Source organism: Halichoeres trimaculatus, unplaced genomic scaffold (assembly GCF_033239565.1).
Source record: "Halichoeres trimaculatus isolate MK-OKI-2021-1 unplaced genomic scaffold, fHalTri1.1 fHalTri1_scaffold_15, whole genome shotgun sequence".
Taxonomy (NCBI): Eukaryota; Metazoa; Chordata; class Actinopteri; order Labriformes; family Labridae; genus Halichoeres; species Halichoeres trimaculatus.
This window is the reverse complement of record NW_027437193.1, coordinates 12,502,440-12,527,812: the sequence shown is the minus strand read 5'-3', so window position 1 is coordinate 12,527,812 and position 25,373 is coordinate 12,502,440. Positions and strand designations below refer to the sequence as shown.

General features: G+C 40.3%; 1 long non-coding RNA gene across 2 annotated transcripts in view; it reads right to left on the bottom strand.

The window, feature by feature from the left end:
- Positions 1-23,564, bottom strand: part of LOC141803784 (uncharacterized) — a 40,041-nt gene extending 16,477 nt beyond the window's left edge. For both annotated transcript variants that reach the window (XR_012599605.1, XR_012599606.1), the window contains exons 1-2: positions 23,466-23,564; positions 23,226-23,314 (exon numbers count right to left, since the gene is read on the bottom strand). This is a non-coding gene — a long non-coding RNA (uncharacterized LOC141803784). The remainder of the gene's footprint in view (positions 1-23,225; positions 23,315-23,465) is intronic.
- Positions 23,565-25,373: the final 1,809 nt, after the last annotated feature.

The window sequence follows — 25,373 nt, the reverse complement described above, 5'->3', positions numbered from 1 at the left end:
AAGATATCGCATCTCAGACTTGTTGGCTTCACTTTTTCCCCCAAGTGGTTGAATTCTTGTCATTCAGCAGAGTCTGAGGGAAAAGAAAACATGCTTTTAATTTGTTAATTTGAACACAGAGGAAACAGGCCTGCTGACTTATGGCTTATTTGGCATGATTAAGGAGATCCTGGCCTTAAATTCAGAATTAGTCAGATATTGAGTTACAGCCTTTCTACATCCATTGTCGCATTGTATTGCAGCAAAGCGAGACACTTCACAGGTTCCCAGTCACAAAAGCACAAAACAAATGTGTTCTTGCATAACCACCATGCACAGCGAACAAGTCATGTTCTCAAAGTTTCTCCTCCTTGTGCGTCACACTGTTTAATTCCTTTTGCACGCTTCTTTTTCAAAGTTATGTCCAAGTGCGGATGGAAAGGAAAGGAACGCTTGATTTGGTAGACTGGCGGTATGACATCATCAAAGAGGAAATCTAAGCAGGCCCACGAGCTGTCCTGCTGGAGGCCCCTCAATAAACAGGCTGGTTATCACATCACTAACATTTATTTAACCCTTCTGCAGAAGGTGTTCTGTCGAGCCTGTGCAGGGGAGGGAGCTGTTCCCAAATCTATTTGGCTGACCTGTTATCAACCTCCGCTGGTATCCCTGCACACACACTAAAGAGCCCATGCAAATTTATATGCTAGTAAAAAGACACCCAGTTGCTGTTTTCTCTCTGTGTTTCTGTCAGAGTTTTAGACTGCTCTTAAGACATCTCCCTACTCCCTTCAACTCCTTTACTCTCTGCAGCTTTATCCACTCCTCCCAAGTTTGGCCATGTCTTCAGGACTCAGGGCTAAAACATGACTTCAGCAGAGACAGGTCCTGAGGTCAAGAAATAAAAGGATGAAAGGATGAGTGAATGAGAGAATGGGGGGATTTTTTCTTTTCTTGTATACCTCGCACCCGACTCCATTCCTTTCCGGTTTGCAGTGAGACAGTGTGCATAGCTCTCTCCCACACATCTCCACATCCCAGCGCCAGGCTCTGTGTTTTCTTAATTCATTACTTCAAGGAAAGAAATGTAGCCCATACCAAAATAAATATAGCTCTCTTGGTTCAGACCATGTGTCAGAGTGAGATAGCTCCAAGGAAAAGGCTGTTGTTTTAACCGGAGGAGGATGGAACTCTCTGGCTCTGCAGAGCGTCTGTCACTCTGTCTCCGTCACACAGCACAGACCAACGGCATGCACTCTTATCGCATGATTTAGACCTAAATACATTACTTTAAAGGGGGCAAGACTCAGCGGAGGAACTTGGTTCACTGTATCACTCTGAATTTCCTGACCCAAGACTGAGCTTTTTGTTACGTTTTTTTTCCACATTCATTATTTGAGTTTGTAGCCTCGCTGGAGGACATGTTTCTGCCTGTCTCTTTGTCAGCTGGTTTGCTGGTCCCTCAGTTTTTCCAGACTGAAATATCTGAACAATTACTGGATTGATTGCCATGAGATTTTGCGCAGTCATTCATGGCGCCATAAGGATAAATTCTGAAGGTCTGAAGAATTTTTGTAGATTACCACGGTTAGCAGTCTGACTCCCCTTTGAGATAACTTTTGTGATCCTATCGCTTATCATATAACTCCAACAACGTGTGCAAAATTATGTTTTTGTCTTTTTTCTCAACAAAGCTGAAAAACAAATGTCATTGTCAATGCATCCATTAATCTAACTTAGGGTTTAGAGCTGAATTGTAAACACCTTTATGTTATACTTAGCAAATGCATGATAATTATACTGCAAATGTTATTTTAACTCAGATACAGGCTTTCACTAGTTCGCCACTGGATCAGTTGCTTCTATGTTTTCATACTAAGTGTTCTACTGTCACAGAAACTTGGTAGACTTTCAGAATTTGCAGAAAAAAAATCACAGACTACGCCTTTAAACAAGTCCTTATTTGTCTGTTGTTTGAGAAAACAATTACCATCAACACCATAAAAGATGGTAGAAACTGTACACATTTTAAAAGCTTGATAAAGGCATGGCAGTATTGTCAATCAAAGCATGTTGTGATGAATGTTTAATGAATAGTTTATAGTTTCAAAACAGATTTCAAAAATGGTAAAATGTGAAATTCAAGTCATATGGCAAATAGGGTCTATTCTGTCTTCGGGGATCCACCAGAAGGATAAAGGTTTTAACTTTTGTGCAGATTTCAGCAATGTGCAGTTCTGTGCATATGTGTAGCTCTTCTTTTTTTGCCCTCCTAGTTGCTAGTCAATTAAAGCTGCTTTTCCACCAAGCAGACTGGTTTGATTCGTCTCGGTACGGTGCTCATTTTGTGGCGTTTCCACTGACTTATCCCAGGACAGATCCCCAAAAACCGTGATGAGCTGGCCTACTCTTTTGGGACCCTTCGGTATGGGTGCCAGACTGAACCGATCCTCTCTCGGAAGGTGGAGCAACACACTGCAGACCATTGATTGGTCAAAGGAATCGTCACTTGCCCAGACAACGGCTGTATTTCTCCTGGCGGCACACAGACTTCTCTGAAACAAAGCTTGATTGCACTTTGTATCAAAGAGCTATATGCCAATCACAAAGAAGACGAAATGAAATGTTGCGTGTCTTCCATCTGTGCTCTTTGTTTACTGTGTCGCATTTTTCTTCTTCGTTGGATTTAGTAGCTGCGTTTACTGTGTTGCGCTGCTACGACGTCACGTTATTATTTAACAGCTGGGGCTTGCGGCATCCAGCTGACAGGTATGCAACTAGTTTACCGTTACTCATAACAACCCTCTCTACTGGTCACTTCTGTCTTAACTTGAGGAGTCTTTCCAATCAAACCTTTTATTTTAAAAGTTTTATTTATTGAAAAATGTAGCACAGTTTTCTTTAGATGCATGATCATGATCTAGCGTGGGGAATACTTTATAAAAGAAAACTTTTAAAACGTGATGCCACAAGATGGGCTGGCCTTGCTATGTATACAGCAGCTGTTGCTTCTTTAAACGCCATCTTCTGGGTGAAATACTATAACACAATAAAATATCTGACTCTGCATTTAATACTGGTTCATTAAGCATATTAGACACAGCTCTTCTTAATTTGACAAAAATGGGGCATTACACCCCAAACTTTAAGCCTACTCAAGTCCATATCCTTACTTTTCTATAAAGGCAAGTGTAAAAACTGAATTTGCCTCCAGGATAAATTAAGTTTTTCTGATGCTGATTCTGACTCAGAATAAAATGACTTAATTCTGGGTTAATTCAACCTTGATGGGAAGCTGACTGGGAAACTTTATTTTTTCACTATCTGTTTCAGGGAGACACTCTCAATTTGAGTTCATGGCCAGCTTCGTGGAGCGTTCACTTCGGGTGAGGTCTGTTAAATGGGCAATCCAATTCTCTGTCAAGCAGAACCTTTCTGTGACCCTCGCACACACAGACACATACGCTCACAAACATTTACCACACTGGCACAGTCTAGCACAATCCTTTGCTAGAACATCAATAGTTTGTTTATAATTAGCCCTGGCACCTCTTGACTACTTAGAGAGAGTGATTGTTTTTGAAAATGGGCCCTGGGGTCCTCTTGACTGATTGGCCTGAGGTGGTTTGGGGGAATAAGGGGCTGGGGGGCTGGGGAAGGGAGGGGGTGAAGGTCTGCTGTTGCAGAAGAGGGTCTATTGCTGGCCCACAGTCGTAAGCTGCATTCCTCTCAAGGCGCTCTGGACCCTCGTCTGACAGCCACTCCGATAATATCCCAGTCAGATAGAGTCACAGGGGCGGCGTGTCTGAGCCCTGTTCTGAATCACTCAATTAGTGAAGGAGGAGGAGGAGGAGGAGGAGGAGGAGGAGGGAGGGAGGGATCTGAAGTATCCTTGCTCCCCAAAACCCACTACAGCAGCACAGAGTAGAACACAAACAGTATGAAGTCAATTAATAGCAGCATGTATACGCAAAGCAACGCAAGGTGTAAATAAAGTTTGTGTGGTCTCGGTGAATTCTCTGTTGGTGGTTAGAGGAGTGAGTGTGTTTGTGGTGAATGTGTTTACAGAGAGAAACATCAACCTGCCTCCGTACGGGTGTCAACACCAGCTGAAGAGATCTATCACCCTACAATGAATACACAGAAACATGCATCTGTGTGAAAGTAATATAAAGAATATATGCACTTATCTGCCCCCAGTTTGAAGCCATACTTTCAGACCATAAATCTAAGTTACACTTTGAATGGCACTGCGTAATACTTTTTTGGATCAAAATAAAAAAATGTAACATAAACTGATATCTTTTTGTCAATGGTCAAGCAACAATTCTCTGCAATTGTTTTATAACTAATCACATATTTTATGCCCACAATTAAAAGTAGTTACTTTATCACAGTATCTTAAAGCCTCATAGGAGACACAATAATAAAAAGATGTTTTAATAACTGGCAGCGGAGGGGGTCGTTCACACAACAACAGTTTTAGGATGAAATGCAAAGAGATTGTTGCGTTTTGGCCCCTCATTTCTAGGGAAACAGTGTCTTAGTAGACTTAAAACAGAAAGTTCAAAACAGCCTCCTCAGTGGAGTCTTTCCGAAACGCTGTAGCCACCGTTTCCACGTAAACAGCAAGCTGGAGTTGTCAGCAGAAACGCGGACGTCACACTCCACTTTGCGCATAACACTGTCATTGTGACAACTTAAGTTGTCATGCACGAAACAGGACAACAACAACAGTAACAATAGTAGACTACCGTGTTGTGCTCGTGTTGCTGAATCTGTTAACTGCCTTTAAACAAAATGTGCATCTGTTGCACTACTACTGCACCCCTGTTCTTCTGGTCTGTGGAAAGGTCTGCTGCTACAGTTATACAGCAAACTAGAAGCCTTGCTTGCATACTGCAGCATTTTCAGTCCCTCAGATTAAGGCAGATTTTTTTTTCCTGTGATTTTTGCATTTTGACATGTTGCTGTGTTAATTACTCCAAACTCTTACAAGCAAAGAGAAGAAGTCTGTCCCAAAAACTGCAGTACCTTCAGTGGCCACTTGAGGCTGACTCCAAAAGTGAGTACATCCCCACTAGAGCCCATATTTAGTCCCCAGTTTTGTTGAAAGTTAAAAAAAAAATTACACAAGTTTTGTGTTCTGTAAAAAAATATGGTCTGTAATGATGTATGATTGAAGCTGATTTACCATTCATTAAAATTGTATGGGGAATAGAAAACCTGTTTGGAGCTTCTCAAACCTAGGGCTTAAAGTAATAAATGACCCAGGGCGTATTAAGTCACCTTATATTACATCAGTTAATTGACTTGGCATTTAGACGAAATGACCTTTTTACAGTTAAAAGTAGAGTCTGCTGGATTTTCAGAAATTAAATGTCAACTTTAACAGGAATAATCCTGCCCTTGGCCTCCATGTGTCTGCCTCGAACCCTCTCCTCTGCCTGTATGTTGATGCTTTGGTTGCGTTGGGATGTTTCTGGGCAGAGAGTAAGTATGTTTATCTCAGCCAATCACAGCACGCCTAGTGCGCAAGTGACTTTGCATGTTGATTAGAAGCTAGGTGGTTGCAGGGCTTGTGAATGTGTCCACATAGTCAAGGTTGGAGATTATAAGTGTATGCTGCCGCTGGCACTGAGCCAAGGAGTAAGAGCCCAGTTTGAATTAGTGTTTACTAATGAACAACAAAAAATTCTGCACTGTCAACCTTTAACACACCAGGATTAAAAAAACAACTGAAGTATCCTTCGACAAGTCACTGAACCTCCTAATGCCCCCTGGTGGCCGTGTCAGTTGTGTATGGATTGGAATGTTAAAATCACTTTGAGTGGTAAGGTTAGAGAATGCACAATACTACTGCTGTCTACTCAGCATTTGTACAAATATAGATGACACACCCCCTGTTGTAAATAAAGGAAGCTAGCACCAGCCTTAGCATTCAGTAATCAAGACTGAAAATTCATAATTTGACATAAATGGGCTTGATAAGAGCTATCTGCTGTATTAGAAAGTGTTTGTGATAAAAATTGTTTTATATGTACAAAATCAGTGCTTGTATGACTGCAATCAACTCTAAATAATGACCACTGACAACAGCTGTAGTATGAAACTTGAGCTTTAAAGTGGCTGCAAAAAAACAATCACCAGATGACACCACAATTTCTATGTGCATTATGAAAATAGATACAAGTGAAACAGAAGTTAAATGAAATCTGCAGGACAGTTGTGCGAGCAAGGACATGTTTTATGTCATGTAGATTTTTTTTTTATCTTAAAACAAGACAAAGTACAGTGTCTAAATATCGCTCTTTTTGTCAGACTCAGCGATTACTTAGCCAATCCTTTGATGAATACATCTTGTCTGCCTTATCACACAATGAGCAGCAGCAGCCGAGTTTGCTGGATCATTTTTCATCAGGCACATCGGGACTATTTATTTTAGAAAGGCAAAGGTTTAATTTGAGTGGAGATGGAGGAGTGACGAATCAATTGTGAAAAATCCCTCCCCCGGTCCCCCATTCAACCAACCAGCTTTTCTGCTTTGATTGTTTTCTCTGTTCCCGCCCAGACTGCCTGCTCCGCCAGCCTGTGACCGACCCTTCACCTCCCGCCGACCTGTTACCTGCAGACACCCTTTGTGGCTGCCTTTGATGCTGTGTTTGCTCTTATGTACAGTAGGGGTTAATCACACACCTTGAGAGAGGGACATAGAATTCCATACAATGGGTTCGTTGGCCTGTGTTGTCTGAGGGCTCACAGAGGGATTAGAGATTAAAGAGTGGGCAGTATGTGGAGTAAACAGCAGAGGACAATATTTCACCCCCTCCATGTTTAGTCAGCGGATGTGGACGTCAGTTGACTTTCTTGATATATAGTTTGAGTGAAGGGCTGTGGGCTGCCAGGACTGTGTTTTTACTTTGACCTGGAATTTCCTATAGAGGGAATATAAATATGTTGTAAACTACATGTACTTCTAGGTATGTGTAATGAGGAAAGTGTAGGAGTTCACGTTTGCTTTTCTACATTTCAAATATCTTTTAAAATAGATAGCAGACGTCTCATGTATGTTAGCCTGGCTTATAGGTGTTAATGGCAGGAACTTTCAGATCTGATACCACTTCCTAGAGGGGGAGATGCTCACTTCTCTGCCTAAAATTTGCCAAAAAAAAAACTTTCCAGTATCCTCCTCAATGCAGTACAATTTCTTTTGGATGTAAACATATTATTCCAGATGTTTCTGACAATGCTGTAGCTCAGTTAAATCTGGAATATTTTGGAAAGTTACTGTGTATCTTGTTTGGTTGCCTATTTAGTAGGAACACAAAAAACACTGGATAAGAGAGAATCAAGTCTTTGTTTTTGCTAGTTTATGTTAGCTGCAGCTTACAATAATGTGAAATAAATATTTCCAACTTTTACACATTTCCTGGTTCCTGAAATTAATTTTGGCCTCAAAGTGAAACAGATTTTCATCCTCTATGATTATTATTTCACACTGACGACAACAACTTCCATGTCCTCACGTCATCAAACTACAGGGGGTGGGGGAAAAAAATCAATATATCAAAGTATCAGGATTTTTTATTTAAAAATCTTTTCTTTTCTATTTTTTTTTTTATTAATTTGGAAGAAAATAATACCCAGACTTAAGGTGTCAAAGCTGCAGCTTCCTAGCTCAAAAGGAGCCTTAGATGTCTCCAGCATAAAATGGTATCAACTGGCAGTTCAACTGAGATTTACAGCATAATGGGTGAAGGAATAATCTTCTGTCTGGTTAGATCTTAAGTCATCACAGGTCCCTTGCTCGTTGTTGGGTCTTCTTTCATGTAAAAAATTGAGATCAGCTACAAACTTATGATACAACAATCCCATTATTTCCAATACCTCAAACATGGTTTACTACACAGAAGCTTGAAGGGAGATCCAACTGAACCTCCACATAAACTACAATTCAAGGGAACCCAGGCTTTAAGCAAGGCATGTCTGATGCCGGGCATAAAAAGTGGATGTCTGAAGGGATTAAGAGAATTTGTAATCTATTTGAGCAAAATGCACTTGTTATTGTTTGAACAGAATCAAAAGAAATATAATCGATGCCATTTTTTAAAAATCCTACAGATTAAAGAAGAACCACCCTTAAAAGTAATTGAATTTGCTACTGCTTTAGTGTTCAACTAAAAAAGTTATGACTCGTTTTTATAATGTCCTAAACCAAACTGATGTGCATCGTACTCCTGCTGCTGTAAAGAAATGGCAAAACGGACTGGGTATAAATGTTGATGAGGATAAATGGGAGGTAATATGGAATAACACAAGGAAAGTTTTAGTGTGTAATCTTGTGAGATTACCACAATTCAAAATCCTGCACCACTATTTCATGTTATATGCTTTTTAGTTCAGTTGTTATAATTGATACGTTCTGTGACTATGAATCACTTATTGTCACTTTTCATTCACATAAAACAGTAAATTTGTATCTGGAACCCCGTGCAGCTCAGCCACAAACACTAGAAATATGTGACATCAGTCACTTAGATGCTACTCGCTGATCTTCTAATCTGGGAGGTCACCCAACATTTACAAAATACTCCCTCAATCTTTTCAATCTGTTGCAAAAAAAAAAGGAAAAACAAAAGAAAAAAAGAAAAAAACATTGTGCTGAAAGACAAGCCTCTAAGAGCTGAAGACATATTCCCTCGACCACTGAGCGCTGTGCTGAGGAACGGCGCTGTTTAAACGTTAATCGTAACAAGACACTCCCTGAAGAACATGGTCAGTCACATGCTAATTGAGAGTGAAGTACATGAGTTATAGCGTAGCGATGCCTCACAAAGAGCACTGTTCATTTTTGTGACAGCAGAATACAAACCAAACTTGAAGTTAGAGAGGATTTTATCTCAGTGGGAAGATATCTGCAGCGCACAGTGAATGCACAAAGACTGGATATCAATAAGGGGCCGAATAAAGACATTAAAAGCTAATCAGTGCTGTTTGTGGTACAGTTCAGCAGCAGTGGATGAGCCAGTGGTTAGATCATTTACACAGAAAAGACATTCAAATTTTAATCCCTGACTTCAAAAGCAAACTTTGGTTGAAAGCAATGGCAACTACCAAAGGACGGTCAAAATTGGAGCACACTGAGATGAGCAAAAGCTGTTTTTACTGCAGCTGTGACATGTGACACATCCATTTTCACTCCCCTCATCCCTCACACCTTTCTAATCGTGATAGATTCTGCCCCTCTGAATGTACCAGTCTGCATCTTTTATTCTTCTCTCAGTTTGCTCTTAATGTGGTGTCGTGACCCTTTGTCCACCAAAACAAAACCATAAGGATAAAAATCTGAAGCACAAGGCCCCTGACATAAAGCAGAAAGCACCCAATAAAAAAGTCTTCTCCTCTTCACAGTCACTGTAACAGCAGCCTGCTGATGATAGAGCCAATTCCTTACAGTCACACCACCACCAGTGTCCTAAAGGTTTTCTGGGTGAATCATGTTATGACAATATTTACTCTGGATCTCAGCTTCTCACATATTGTGCAATGCAACAGGAAGTTCACAGCTCGGTGCAACAGGGAGTGCGGCTGCACACAACATTGCATTGTTCCATTCAGACCTGATGAGTATTGTTGCTGAGTTTTTCAGCTCCACGTGGTCCTCCTAATGCACCTCCAAGACATCATAACTCTTCCTCGCTGACATGCTGTGGGAGTGATGGGGCTTTTTTTTCAGAGAGATGACTCCATCGTTTTACGTAGTTGGCTGGAATTTTGCTTGCACTAGTTGTCATTTTTGGTAATATTTAATGTCTCATAGATTCTTTTGGTTCCAGTTGTTTAGGCTTCAAATTTTTCATCAGACTAAATCAATGATATTTTCTTTTGATGTAGACACTCTCAGAGCAGGAAAACAAAGAGTCACAAAATCCAGCAGTGACTTTACGTTGAATTAAATTGTAGGGTTCCAAAATGACACATTCTGAAAAGAATAAAGATCTAGGGCTTATTGGTACAGTTGGTTGTGTCTCAATCAGAAGGTTTGGTGCCGTCATTCGTAATCCATATGCTGAAGTTACTACAGTGGCCCTAAAATGCAAAACACAACAACAGCAATAAAAAGAAAACTCAAAAACAAAAAAGGGAACGCAATCACTAAAAAAGAAATGGAAAGGTTGGCACCTTCTCTGATGACAGGGATTGTTGCTGTTTGGATGAATATACCTGAAAATGCACCTTCTTCTCTGACAGGGTCCACTATGGAGTCTAATAGAATTATAAATCTCTAAACAAATGAAACCAAAAGAATTTCACTTAAAATTAGAATCATCATCATCTATTTACTGTAAATATCAGTACGGTGATAAATCATGATACTTTGACCTCTGATACAATATCAATATTTTAACTCTTAATATCGATATTTTAATAAAGATAAAAAAATATATTTTAGCCGAGTAAAAAGTAAAATGTGGCTTCCGCACTTCCATTTGGGGTAGATAGCGCCAAAGAGCAACTACCCTGTTTTTTGCCTATAGATTGTATAATAATTATCATTTCAAAATATATCTAAAATATCTTATCTCTAATTTTGATGTGGAGTATCCCATAGACATCAATGTTTCCTTAGTCCTTCTAATTTTGAGTAATACTTTGATTTATATTTACATCATCTCTTTTTTTCCTTCTTCTATTTTTGCATTTCAGGGCCACCATACCATGTGTTTCAGAAGCCCTATCCAATTACTGTCCAATTTTCAAACTTAGAGTAGATTTAGTCACCATTCAAATTTGGCATGTATTTGCTTTATAACAGGAGTGGAGAGTGAAGGGGTAAGAAAACTATATTGCGTTTCAATTGTCTGTTTAAGCTTTTTCAATGCTTAAAATTTGTACACCTGCATGCAACACGAAAGTTCTTTAATAACGTGATGTTTTTTTTTTTACTGCTACAGACTATAAACCAGGGCCTACAAACCCACAGTTAGCTCTGACAACAAGGCTTATTGAGTCTTTATTTTGCTGTTGGTGGACAGGTGCAGCTCTGAGTCATTAAAATCCACACCTTCTGTATATTGCCCACTAGCTGGGAGGTTTTCTTGGCGTCACTGTAGGGTGTTGCACATCTGCAATGACTTGCGCAATCCATTACTTTTTTCTACATCAGTTCTTGTTTATTGAGGGTAGATTTTGAGTTCTGCAAAGAGAGAGGGGTCTGTCTTAGTTTTTCCTCTTCTTTTGAGTCATCAATCATCTTGGAAAGAAAAGGACATGAAATGAAGAAGTCCAGGGTAAAGAAGAGGAAATACCTTGTAGTATAATACACTTCCTAAATAGTTGTTTTAAATGAGAAACATTTTTCCCAGATAAGTTATGGGATGATGCCTAAAATTACTACACAATCAGTTTTCAATGGAAAATTATGCTCAGGAGGAGTGAGAGTGTTGGAAGACATGAAGCCTCTGGCTTCAAAGGGAACTGCTGATGAAATTTCCTAGAAGAGGTGTCAGTAGGAGTCAGTCCCTGCTTGTGAACCGGCCTGTTTGCTCTTTGCACTAGCCTTCATCCATCCCTCCCACTGGAATCTGATGACAAACTAGGTTTAACCTCACAGCTATGAGTAGCTGGGTTCAGCTTCTTATTGCTTCGAGTGGGAGTCGCTCATCTGGTGAGAAATGAACTGGTGGTGGGTTGTGATTCAGGGCAGAAGGAGGTACGGGTTTACATCAGCTCTGGAATACTGTGTTTTGAATCAGCAGCACCTGTATTGTAAGAAAATGAGTCTGCAATTTAGGTTACTGGAAAGAGAAACAAAAACAGACATTTCAATATTTTTTATGAGTCAAGTGAGTGTTGCATACCTCACTTCATCAGGGATGTTACTGGACACATAATTTCCTGGTTTATCACAGAGAAAATTTAAACTCACTTCATAGCTAATCTATAGGTATGAGAACATCTAGAAAACGTCAGAATTAAGTACAATTAATTTAAGACAACTAAACACTGTTTAAAAACTAGGGGTGGGAGAATAAAATTAAAAATTGATATACCAGGATTTTTTGTTTGATAATATCAAAAACGGGATTCTTTGTTTAAAGATCCTTTTTTCATTTCAGACTTTGTTTATAAACTGGATTGGAAAAAAGTTACCACTTTTCACCAGCAGAGGGTGAAATGTTTCTCTCGGACTCATGTGATGTGCATTTTATGGGAATAGGCTCATGATATAGTCTGTAGACATTATCATCATCTTTTAACTTTTCCCCATTGGTCTGGTGTTAAAAAAGATCCCAAATTTGTACATATTGAAGGATCACAATTTAAATCGAATCACCACCTCGAAAATTGTAAGTCGAATCAGGAGAATAGCATATCAGCACAGCCCTACTAAAAACCATACTACTTGTTGCTACCTGAAACAGGTAAACAGATTCCTTAGCAACAAAATTACTGCTTGCGAATTGTGTGGCTCTCTGCAATGTGCCTTACACTGTCTCCTATAAACCTGACAGCAGATAGGTAAATATCTAATATATCTTCACTCTAAAAACTTTCAATGGTGCCCCCCTCCAAAAAAATAAAAAATAAAAAAAATCCTTGCAAATACCTCTTTGTAAAGTTATTTATAATAGACTCAGCCAATGGGTAGATTTTGACGTTCTAATGGAAATTGAGTCTTACTTCTTTCAACAGCTTTTGTAACTAGAGCCAGTCACACACTGGACTACTTCAAGATCTTTTCAAAATTGTTGGAGGATCAGTATTCTCCGCACACACTCACACTCTCTCTCACAAACACACACATGAAATGACTCCACAAAACATTTCATGTTTTTGGCAACAAATCAGTAGACATGAGATCTCACAGAATCTCATGTGCTCAAAAGTGATTTTGTAAAATAAACACAAATGTCATGCAGTTACCAAAATGAAAGGAATACGGGCAAGTAATGTCAGTTTTTTTTTTGTTTGTTTGTTTTTTCCAATTTTCCACTTTGTTCAGGGTAAAGCTTCATTTACTGCTGTGGTTGTGAGCTCTAACACCCAGTTGCTGACTCCACCCAGCCTGCTTTTTTATTAGTTATTGTGGTTATGCCATCGGCAACAGTGTGATCTGGAATCGTAACTTAAGGACATATCGAACTTACAATTCTAGATCAGGGAGTCTCCAACTTGGTTGGAAGCTGATAAAAACTCGTATTGAAAAATTATTTGGACAAATAATGACTCCTGGGGGTGGCAAATTGGGCCTCAAATTTGGCTTAGAACCATCCAGTAGATGGCTGAAAGTTGCCACTGAACTGGCTCACTTCATAAACTTGCATACTGCTTCCTTGCCCAATAAAAATGATATTGTAGTCAATATCAAAATAATATTTCACACACTAGTAGCAACATTTAGAAGTTTTGTCAACAAAAAGTGACATCCCCAACTTGCTTACTTTTTATTTGCTTGCTAAAAGACTATTCAACAGTTAAGTACATCAAGGTTTAATTCATATTTTTTATTCATATTTTTGTTTTAAGTTCCCATTGCTTCAAGAAGATTGTACTGGAAAGTTTGCAAAAGGCTCATGAATGTACCGAAGTTTGTGTGTTTTTTGGTAACACAGAGTTTAGTCCCTGAAGGAGAAACTAGTGAAAGCTTAATTATCTTTCCTTCAAAGCAGCCAAATTGTCAATATATCTTCATGGCATTTCATGTTGTGCCAGTTCTTTCATCTTGGCCCATGGTCCTTCAGGGCCTGGCACTTACAGTCAGGAAGTCATAGTACTGCTTGGCATTCTGGGATAAAAAACAACAGTGCTTATTAGGGTATTTATCCAGGAGCCCATGTTATTTCTTTTTATGATCCAATGGTGACTTCCACTCTGCTTTTTATTATTTTCACTGACTCTGGAATAGTGCTTTGGCAAAGAATAAAGTCTGTTGTGTACTTTTCTTTCTGGGGAGAATCCCTGACCATACAAAAATCAAAGACACTTTCTCTTCCAGTTCCCACTTGATGCCACCAGTAATCCTCCAACATGACAAATCATTCACATTTCCAGCAGCCTAGGTGTTTCCTCCAAAACCACTTTTGGGACAAAAGAAAACAAAAAGTGCTGATGTAGCATGAAGGATGGTGTTTTCATAAGCAGCTCGGCATCTCTGTTGCAGTCTGCCACACACCACTATCCATTATCTCTCCGTGGGACAGGGGAAGTTATCTTAGGACCTATTGTGTGCTTGGAGGAGTTTTGACTGTTTGTGGCACCTCTGCAGTGAATACAGAAGGTATCAGGGAGAAAAGGGCCGGAGTCCCAGATCCCAGAGGAAAGTCTTGGCTCCAGGGGGCCTGTCCGCCCCTCTGGCCCTTTCTTGGCTGCTGGGGAAGCCAGGCATGGAGACAGTAGGATGGAGGGAGGAGGGGGGAGGCATAGAAGCAAATGAGCAGGAGAGGTGCTAGGGCCGGCTCTTGCCCTCTCACTGACAGGATCTGGTCAATGTCCTGCCGCCAAGGGTCGCGGCCCAGCTTACGCACACAAACTTATCTCCAGTGCATCTGCCGGGCCGCCTGCGCAGTCAGGCTGTCTCCATTGCGGGCCACGAGCGTTTTCCTGCTGGGGGTGAGAGGAGGCTGGTGGGAGGATAGAGGGAGGAAGGGAGAAGGGTGGGGGAGATGCAGGAGGGAGAGAGGAGCTAGAGGCAGGGAGGGACTGGAGGGGGCTCACTGTGAAACTGCCCCTGTAGAGGCCTGCCAAGTCGCTGAGCTATATGGAAAACACGAGCTGCCTCCAGGGTAACAGGACCACTTCTGAATTTCTACAAACAAAAATAGCTCTGATGTCTGGATACGACCTCTCTGTTCTCTGGCCCTTGTCGCTCTCTGCGTGTCTGTCACATTCAAATTCCCACACCAACACCAAGCTCATGTTCGAAACCCAAACAGGCCTCATGAACAACTTCATTTACAGTTGAGCAAGAGAAAAAACAAGGAGGCAGAAATCTAATAATTGAGCAGAGCCGAGCGTATTTATCATTCCTTCTCCTCTCTCGGCTGGAGATGACCTCTTGGTGACCAATTGTGTGGACCTCGATCAAGGTCCCTTTGGTGAGCCATTTCATCATTTACACAGCACCAGTTCCAATTCTCATGACCTAATGCGTTGTAGAATGCCTGAAATCTGCTGCTTGTGTTTTCTCTTCTCTCCCCCAACCCTTTCTCATCAGCAGCAGCAGGGATCCATAACAGGAAGAAACGGGGACAATGCTGAGCTGTTGGGATGAGGTGGTAAGCTTACACTCATGACGGGGCTGAAATTTTAGTCCAATGTCCAATGTCTGAGCTGGAATTTCACTTCTTTACTAAGTAGCACTATTGCTTCTACCCTCAAAAACTCAGAAACACCAAGAACTACAACATACTGCAGACGCCATAACTTGCAACCTCCCAGAGGCTTTACAGTCTACACCACTATCCCTGGAAGCCGTGAGCCTTCCTTGCCCCTGGTGCACCCAAATTCACCATTGTACTATCACTACCACCAACTCCAGGAGTTACATTTTTAATCACATCAGGCAGCCACCAAAAAAATCCTTCAATGTTGTTTTCATCTTCTCATTTAATCCCTTCTGATTTTGCGCTTGTTGTTATTTATACTTTCTAGGAAGGACAAATCGTTCTTGACAAACGGCGTTACACTGAGCCTATGTGAAGACATTCCTGGTCATCCCCAGTTACTGTATTAGCAAATATTAGCACTTCTTTAGACAAATGAAAAATTAAAATGTAACACCACATCAGTTTTTTGTCAAATGCTCCAACGAACGAGACCAATCAGATTAAATTTCTGGAGCAAATCTGACCAAATTTGTCATCATTCTGAGCCCTGATTTTGATGTTAATGGTAACCCAAAACTACTGACACATTGATTTACATGCAACTCAAGTCTGTTTGATAAAAGTATGACTGCACAGTTAGTCTGTACTTGCGAGTGGGAATTATTAGACAGTTTGAATTTTTACAATTTTTTTTTCAGCTAAAAACTTAACTGTAAATTAGTAGACAAGAATGAAAATACAATGATATAGCCAGATTGAGCATTATTTTCAAACTTATAAACTTATGCACAGGCGAGTTGAGATGTTTCATTTGACTCATAGATAAAACAGCAAAGACAGACAAATTGAAATTGAAAACACAAATCAGCTTGAATGGAAATTATTTGTGGGGAAAAAAATTCAAATTTGGAGAGAGAGCATCAAGAAGGGAATAATCAGAGTAATTGAAACTGCAGTTATTCGTCAGTTAAAAGCTGTAAATACAAATGCACAGATATCGATCGGTGTCATCGGATGTTGGTGTATCGGTGCCCTTCAAGGCTTGATCGGCATCAGTGGGAAGAGATCCATGGTGTTGATTCAGGCAAACAGCTCTATGCTTTTTTTCTTTCTTTTTTTTTTTACAACCTATAATGCAGCCACTCAGTAGAAGGACCTAGAGTTTTGGCTTCACTTTTGGGGTACAGTCACGTTGTCCACCCTTCCAAAAGTTGAGAGCTCACATTTACAAAAGTTTATCCCATGCTAACTCCAACAGTGCGTACCCACTGAAAGCGTTGAGAGCGAATGTATTCATGCGTCAAGTGAAATTGTGCCATGCTAGACGCTCGAGTTTTGACGCTGGTACAAATATACAAAAGACGCTCACCTCTCACCGCGGCTTCATTGCACGAAAAGTCCGCCAACATCATTTCATCTTCGAACATGGCTCTGATCACCACCATCGCTGCTCTGTACCTGCTGTCCAGAAGTCATCTGCTGCGGGCTAGGGGCCGACGTCGGTACTGGATGCATGCTACCCTATGGAGACGGTGTGAGCTCGGTGAGTTCCACCGTCTCTTGCAAGAGCTGCGTCTGGACGACAGCCAGTTCTAGTGGTACTTCAGGCTGACTGTTGCCCAGTTTGAAAACCTGCTATCCAGGGTTGGTGCCAGGATTTCCCGCCTGGATACCAACTACAGGCGCTCCATTCCAGCTGCGGAACGCCTGTCCATCGGTGACGATCTCCACACTGATAGGCTGTCCCGGCGCATCAAGACGCTCGCTCGCTTGCTCAAAAAGTTCAATCATTTCAACTCGAGCGTCAAGCGTCAAGCGTCAAGCGTTGAGCATTGAACGTTGAGCAGCGAGTGTTTTTCGCTGGAAACGCTCACCGCTCACCACTTGACACTGCTCTATGCTCGCCCCGACGCCACACCAATTTGCAGTTTTAAATTGACTTTGTATGTAATAATGCGCAAAAAATTCACGACGCTTTCGGTGGGTACACACTGTAAGTCCCAAAAATCTGCAATAGATATTTAAGGTCTATACAGCTGATAAACAACCTCTCATCTGCTACTCACTAGGTGCACTGTTAACACAGGACATTTAACACAAAGATAAACCTGTGCCACGCGTCTTTACAAGGCAGAGTTTAGCCATGTGACCTCGAACTATTTGACAGTGGCTGTAGGAGGAAGGGCGCAGCAGGGCGAGGGCTCAATAGTACCCTGCTCTTCAACCTTTAAAAGCTCTTAATGTTAAGAAACCAACACTGCAGTAAAGGGCTACCAGTGCCAGAGTTTGCACCTCAGTTCAGAAATTAAATGAGTCTTTTGAAGTGTCTTCCTGCAGTTAGGATGGAGAGAGAAATAAGGAGAAGAGGGGAGGAGAGACGACCTCCTTAATGTACATTCTGTTCTGCTTTGGCTGTGATTCCCAAGGTTGCCTGTCTATGGTGTGTGTGTGTGTGTTTGTGAGTGTGTGTTTGTGTGTGTGTGTGTGGTGGTGCCAGGCACAGCGTCTCTTCTGGCTCACACAGTGTTGACCCTGCCCTGTACTCTCCTCCTACAATGGGCGAGGCTTGGTGGTGCAGCACGTAGCAACACTGTGCTAATGTGCATGCTCTGATATGTCAACAGACAGACATGCGCGCACACATTGACACACAAACACGCGCTCAAGGAATAAAATCTGCAATATTTGCTTGATGCACTGCTCCACCTGAAGTCTGCAGAACTCGATCCTGCTTCCCTACGTTTCTCAAACAATTCACGTAGTAAATAACTTGGCGGCTGCATTCTTTAATCATGCTCAATGTTATCTGTAACTGGACAATGGCGAGCAGCCTGCCAATCAAAACAGCTGAGCTTTTTTTTAAATCATGAGGTGTAAAAATGTCAGTGCAGGTCACATTTTTCTTCTTTGAAAGGATTGGCTGCTTTAGGAGAACACAAGAATTCAAATAAAAGTCTTTTCTCCCCTTCATCTCACTCCTCCATTACCATCACCCGACACTCTCAGGCTCTGATTTTTATAAGTGAGACAAATATTCCCATGTGAAATGAGCTGAGAGGTATGTGAAGGTGCATTCCTGCAAATGTTTAACCCTGATTTAAAGTGTTTAAAGCGTCCATGTTAACGTGTGAGAGACCACGTCTCCCCTGTCACTGCTCTCGATCGTATCTCGCCACAAGCCCACTTCATGTCTCTCACCCACTCCATTCCAAATGAATATAAATGAGTGTTTTCATTGTGAGACAGAACAAAAACAGCAAAGTATGTTACTAAAAACACAGGATAATATTCTTAAAAAGGAGCAAACTTGTCCAAAAGAAAACAAAAGGAGGAAATTCTTGGAAAGAGCGTTGTCGCCAAATTGTTTTCTTGTCTGTATTTGTGCACACTACAAATGAAAGATGATGAGGACGCACGCTAATTAATAGCCAGAGTCTCATCAGCAAAGAAATTTCTTTTTTTGGTGTTTAGCTCCCAAACTTTCCAAAGCATCCTACTCTAACTGCAGCAGCGAAACAGGCCTACATTCCTAGACTGAAAACATTACAAATGACTAATAGGAAGGAGTGCAAAGGTCAAAGCAACAGGAACAAGTCACTGGATGTGACATGAATCTGTGCAAAAGCGGTCCAGATTTTCACACACAAGATTAACTATAGAAGCCGTCCTGCTTTTTAAAAGGAAATACAAAAAAATTACTGACCTAATGTTCCCTAAAAGTGATTTCGTCATTACTGTGGAATCCTGAAAGATGCCAGAAACATGTCAGAAATATAAAGGAGGTTTTGAATTACTTCAACTCTGCCTGCCTTACAGTCTGACAGAAAGTATGTGCTAATGTGTTTATGGCGTTAGATGATACCTCGGAATATTTACATACAATAAAATCATAACTATGACTTTATCAATCATGGGAAACAATACTGATATCTGTATCAGCAAGCTAACTGCTAAGTGAATTTATTAGCTGTCAGATTTAAGGCAGAAGTCACAGAGCCAAAAATGTATTTTTCTGGGGTTCCTGCTTTGACCTGAAGACTGTCTCAGTGTAAATCTCTCAGATCAGGACCTGCACTGACCCTCAGAGTTAGCCTTTGTTTGGCAGACGCCTCGGCCCCCCTTTAATCTTGTGAGGAGATAAATCCTTTGATGGACCTGGCCGGACTCAGTTGAAAGTGCAGCCCAGCCATCTCCATAGATCAACATAATACGGCATGTTTGATGTTGGGGGACTGTGGCACGCGGGTGGGCTCTTACTCCACGACCTATAACAGAGTCATCAATCCCAGGCCTCGACCGCAAACCCTCCCCACCCCCCTCCCCTGCCCTCCTCCTCCTCTAACCATGGACCCAACCACAGCCAGCCCTGCCCTCTTGACCACAGAGCACTAACACTTAGGCAGGATAAAAATATCTGTCAGTGTCAGGCACAAACAGGCAGACACACAGAGATAGGGGTGGGAATCACAGGGCGGCTGGGATACCTGATACATGGCCAAGGTTTACAGTAATGTCACCATTCTCATTAATAAATATCAGGATTATAACATGATGCAAACCAATTTTACACTAATTACATAAATAAACTGTGCAAATTTATACCATTTCTGGTCATCTTCTTACTAGAGCCCGACCGATTAATCGGCCCATCCGATTAATCAGCCCACCCGATTAATCGGGCCGATGATGCCTGTCACCGATTAATCAATATTCACCAGTTATTGTTTTGGTTGAGATAATTTTTGAAAATGTTTCAATGTATTTTGTTGTAATTGTATTTATTGCATGTTTTGAAAGCAGCGACATTGTTTCTTGAAATCTAGTTAAGTCCCATGCATTAAATGGAAGATGGAACTTTTTAATAGCTAGTCATAATTTGTGTTCATATGCAATATTTATCCTGTGTAAATCAATGAATTTATTACAGATATCAGCACATATATCGGATATCAGTCGATATATTGGGTATCGGCCGACATATCGGATATCGGCTTCTTTTTGCCCCCAGTATCGGTATCGGCCCCCAAAATCCCATATCGGTCGGGCTCTACTTCTTACCTGTAGGCTAGCCAGTCTGCAACTTATAGCAACACCATCATGTTGCTTTAACACCAAGTTTAAAAACATAATATATACAGAGCCAGGATGGAGTTTTTCTCTTGTTTCTACACAGCTAACTTTTTTCAGATGCAGCTACATTCTAGCTCAAAATGCTATCAGTCCATTGATTTAAATTCCAGAGAGAAAGCATAAAGATCAGAGCAGATTATTTCCTCATTAAATTCCTCAGAGGCTTGATGAACTCCTGACGCATCAACACTCCCGGGATTGAATAAAATAAATAGCTTTTCTTCATTTATTTGTCACAAAGCTTATTACAGCGATTGCATCACCGGGCCTCACGTCTTCCAAAAGCCTGTGATTAAACTGAGGTGAACTTCAGGGAGCTCTTTCGATTCCTCTGATAAGACCACGGTCCCATTAGAGAGAGCGGTCCCAGTGTGAAAGCTGAGCGCTGGCCTCACGCAGTCACTCTTATCTAAATCCTTCATCAACACACACCTAATCTGACCACGGCTGCTAATGTTGATATATTTGATTGTTTTCTGGGGGATTCAGGGTCTAAAATCAAAGAGCTGAAAACTTTTTTATAACCACACATCAGAGCAATTTCTACTGTTTTCATATACTTGTTCTGTTTTCTCTCTCTTTCTTTTGCAGTCATCTAGATGATGTCATCATCTGCATCGCTTTCTTTGTGTGTGTGTGTGTGTGTGTGTGTTTGTGTGTGTGTGTGACATATGCATGTAGGAGTAAGTGAGACCAACTATGGCAAGCAGAGCCTTTAACACCCCTGAAATAGCTTGGCAGGCATTTTAATTGCTTTACCCTGCAATGGCTCAAAATGTTATTGGCGCAAAAAACAAAAAGATTCATCCTTTCACATGCAGAGGTCGGGCTTTTAGGAACATCACTGATGGGGGATTTCTCTCAATGAAAGGTAAACTCCATGAGTTCAATAAAACAATAAATACTCAGGTGACTCGTTTTTTATTTGCCTATTGTTGTCTATGACTTCTATCCATTTCCTTCCACTGTCTATCCTCGTAAATGTGTCCTATTTGTCTTTCAAACCGCTCCTTTCACTATTAGAGCCAAGATTCTGGCTCTACTGTACAAAGCCATGTCCTCTGAAAGACTACAGTAGTGTGTCAGTGTGGAAAAATTTACGATGCATGTTGGCCTGTTTGTCTTTAATCATCATGAAGTAATAGCACAGTCATGTGCATGAAGCCTCACAATGAGGTGCTGAAGTACTTCATGAGTAGGAAACTTCACACAAACACAGGAAGCTCAGTGTTTCTCACCGAGGGCAGGAGTCTCTGCTGCGGCGCTGCAGGGACTGATGGACTGCTCAGATTAACTGGGGCCAGAGAACCTGCAGTTCCTACTCTTTATTGTTGCCCTGGCTGTCGGCTGAAAGGCATCAGAGCAGAGATCTGCAGGCTTTGGTGCTGTAATCCTAAGCCAAGGCTAAATGTAGATACATTGTACACATGAAGCATAATAGTTTACCCAGAGCTAGAGCTCAGTTTTTTAGTACTTAAATTATAAAAGAAGTTCTTTGCATTTTCCAAATACACCTCAAGCATATGCTGCCGAATCCATGCATGCAATCACCATTAGCATTATGAACTGGGTGATTAAATTTGTTTAAGGAGTTCATATGAATACAATGATATATATTCAAGGCGTTTTACTTTTTCAAATTTCATTTTTTTGCAATCACCCAGTGGTGTTGTGATTTCTTTACATATAAGACAAAAACTATGATTAACATTCAGCCAGGCTTTTTGAAAACATCAGCTACTCTGTTCTTTTCTGAACAGCTGAATGCTGGGTACATGTACATTAAAGGTTCAACAGTGCCCTCTAGTGGTGGAGATTTAACATGACATGGAGGATTGTGTCTCAATATTGACAAGTTTGAAATATTTTTCATAAAGACTGTTAATTAAATTGGAGTTAAATAAACAGTATAGAGTTACACAACACTATGACACTAATCATTTTTAGATGAACTTTGTTGTCACTGTGACAAATCATTTATTGATATAACTTAATTAAGCGCTATTCATTACTAAATGTTTTGCAGTTTTATGAACATATCATCGCAAGACTGTTAATTTTCAAGTAGTTTTAACATGTTATTAAATTTCATTTAAATCTCTCATTAAAAACAATACCACCAATGGGTGTCAGGCAGGCTTCTGCTGTGTCTGTATGCTCTAAAAGCCCAAGATTAATCAGTCGGTAGTTTGTGGTGAACTGAATTATCGCTATTATATGAAGATTTGTACCACTGCATGATATTGACTAGCCTTTTGTGAGCATTTCATGTTTTATCCATTGAGTATTTTCCTGTGACGTAATTAATTCGCGCTCGACCATGTTGGAGGCACTATCACAAATACTTTGCACAAAAAGGTAAATTACCGCCACGTTTTTGCTGTATTAATCAGTCAGACTGAGAAAAAGGCATTTAGTATGCTTTTGAAATGATCGCAAATCAGGTGAGGAGTGCAAACATTGTCTGAAAATGGACAACTGTGGCTAGCTAATAGCTACACTAGGATTTCCAAGGTCATTAATTTCAACATTTGAGTCTGTTCACAGCATTTCCTGTCAGGAAGATAATGTTCTCTGTCCATAGCATCTAAAAACACACTATAGTAAAAGAAAATATATCATGGTAAAATATACATTTAAATGAGAGGTAATTCACTGCAATTAATGACTCATGTGTAACATTTTGTGGCTCTCAGGTGGCTTTTTTGAAGTGCCAGGAAGAACACCATTTGTTCTGTGAACCCCTCTCCCATGAAAAGTGTAGTTGTAGCATCTATGTTTTCATACCTTTTGGAAGATGATGAGAAAGATGCTAACTCCTCCTATCCGTCTCTCCCGCTTGTTAGGCGTAATTTTTCAAAGTCTCTCTCTTTTTCCTGCCAGTAAAATAACTAAGATGAACGTTTTGGGATACTACTACAAAGTTGCTAATCAAAGCCGGTGTTTGCATCTGTCCATGCCCTCTACTTTAGGTGTAGAGAAAAACATATCAAACAGGATTACTTTCAGTTTGCGAGGATAACTTACTGTATAACTGGATTCCAACATCACGACATATCAACTGTCTTTGACAGCTTTACATCCTGCAGAGCAGCCCGCCAATTTTTTGTAGCAAACAGGTGTACAGTTGACTTCCGGTCTTTTTGTGTGCATATCCACGATGGTCCGACTAGCAACCGCAGAGAAGACTTTAAATATTGCAGTCTTTGCTGTGTTGTTCCAAACAGATTTGGTAACATAAAAAAATAAGCCAAAAAAAAAAAATCCCATTTTGGTTATGTCGCATGCATAAAGGCGACACTTTAAATATGAAAGTGAGGGTATCAGGCTGCATATTTATCTTCCAGGGTCCACTAACAGTGAAGTTACAGATTTAGTGAGTTTATGGTCACACTAGCATTTTAAAGATGTGAGAAATGATCACGTCAAGATAGATAATGTCTTGATCCAAATATCAACAACACAAAAACATGATATATCCTTACCAAAGATGGTCTGGCAATTATCCTCCCAACATCATCTAATGAATGAAGCAGGTGAATTTCTAAACCTAAGAGAATTTTTTTTAACAAATACAATATGTCAGATGTTCTTTAAAAGAATATGAAAAAGTGATTAAAACCATCCCAGTTCCAATTAAAACAATGATTTCACAAAATTAAATACACTCCTTAACTTGTTTGAATTGAGACTACTCTCTTTTGAAAGTGTTAACCTGTGTCGCAAGAAGTTTGCAAAGTAGTAGTACACCAGAACTACTTTATCAGCAATTTATTATCCTATGCAGCTTAACAGAAAATACGTTCTACAAGTATTCACAGATGAAGAAGCAAAGAAAATAAGGAAAAGGGCATTCATTGTCGTTTCCAATTCTACCTAAACCCAAATAACTTGTGTTTCAAGTTTTAAACTACATATAGCTGTCTAACAACTTCCTTCATATGAAATTTTATTTTGAAGATAACTCATGTGGATTTTGTGAGAGGGACAGCCTACTGAAACTGTAGAACATATTTTCTTTCAGTGTGAAATTGTAAATGATTTTCAGCTTGCATTCCAGGAGTGGCTCAGCGTTTAGGATATTGTTTTGCAATTTAACAATGATGTCAATTGAAGCAGGAGTATTTTTGAAGGATAAAAATGTAGAATTTCTTGTAAATAACTTGATTTGTTTGGAAATTGTTTCATTCCCAGATGTGAAGATCATACCCCATACTGAACAATGGAAAAATGAATAAAACAGTTTTGCAAAATCACTCCAATGCATTCAGGAGAAGAATGCTCAAAGACTTAATTCTTTACTGGTCTTGCATTTGTTGTTGGAAAAAGACTCCCACAATGTCTAAGGTTTATTTATTTATTTATTTATTTATTTATTTATTTAGTTAGTTAGTTAGTTAGTTAGTTAGTTAGTTAGTTAGTTAATTAGTTAGTTAGTTAGTTAGTTAGGCTATTTATTGTTTTTGTTCTTGTCGTTATGTTTACTTGACTGTATCAGCACCAGAGATGGACTTTGTCAAAGAAATTCTAGCCTTGATTTTTGTATTGAAATTATATGATAAAAGGTTGTTTTTTTTTTAAATTAAAAAAACAAAAATTCTCCAGTCCTTGCAGGCTATACTGTCACTGAAAAACCACTAGGTGGCATATTTCACTGGGTTATGGCCAAAAACAGCACACGCGGTGCACGTCAAACAGACAGATGGCGCAATCGCCACAGAGATGCTGACTTGCACAGTTCAGAAAAACGATCTAGCTTCTCAAAACAAACAGTAACAGGGCCCCATTCTGTCTGTCAGCGCCATTCATCACACAGCACATACAACTGCGTCTTGTGCAGGCTGAGAAGGCACAAGCAGTACTCTCGGCGTGATTATGTGAAATGTGTACAATGCAGAAAAGGTGCTCATAAAGTTAATCATTGCTCGTGGGAAT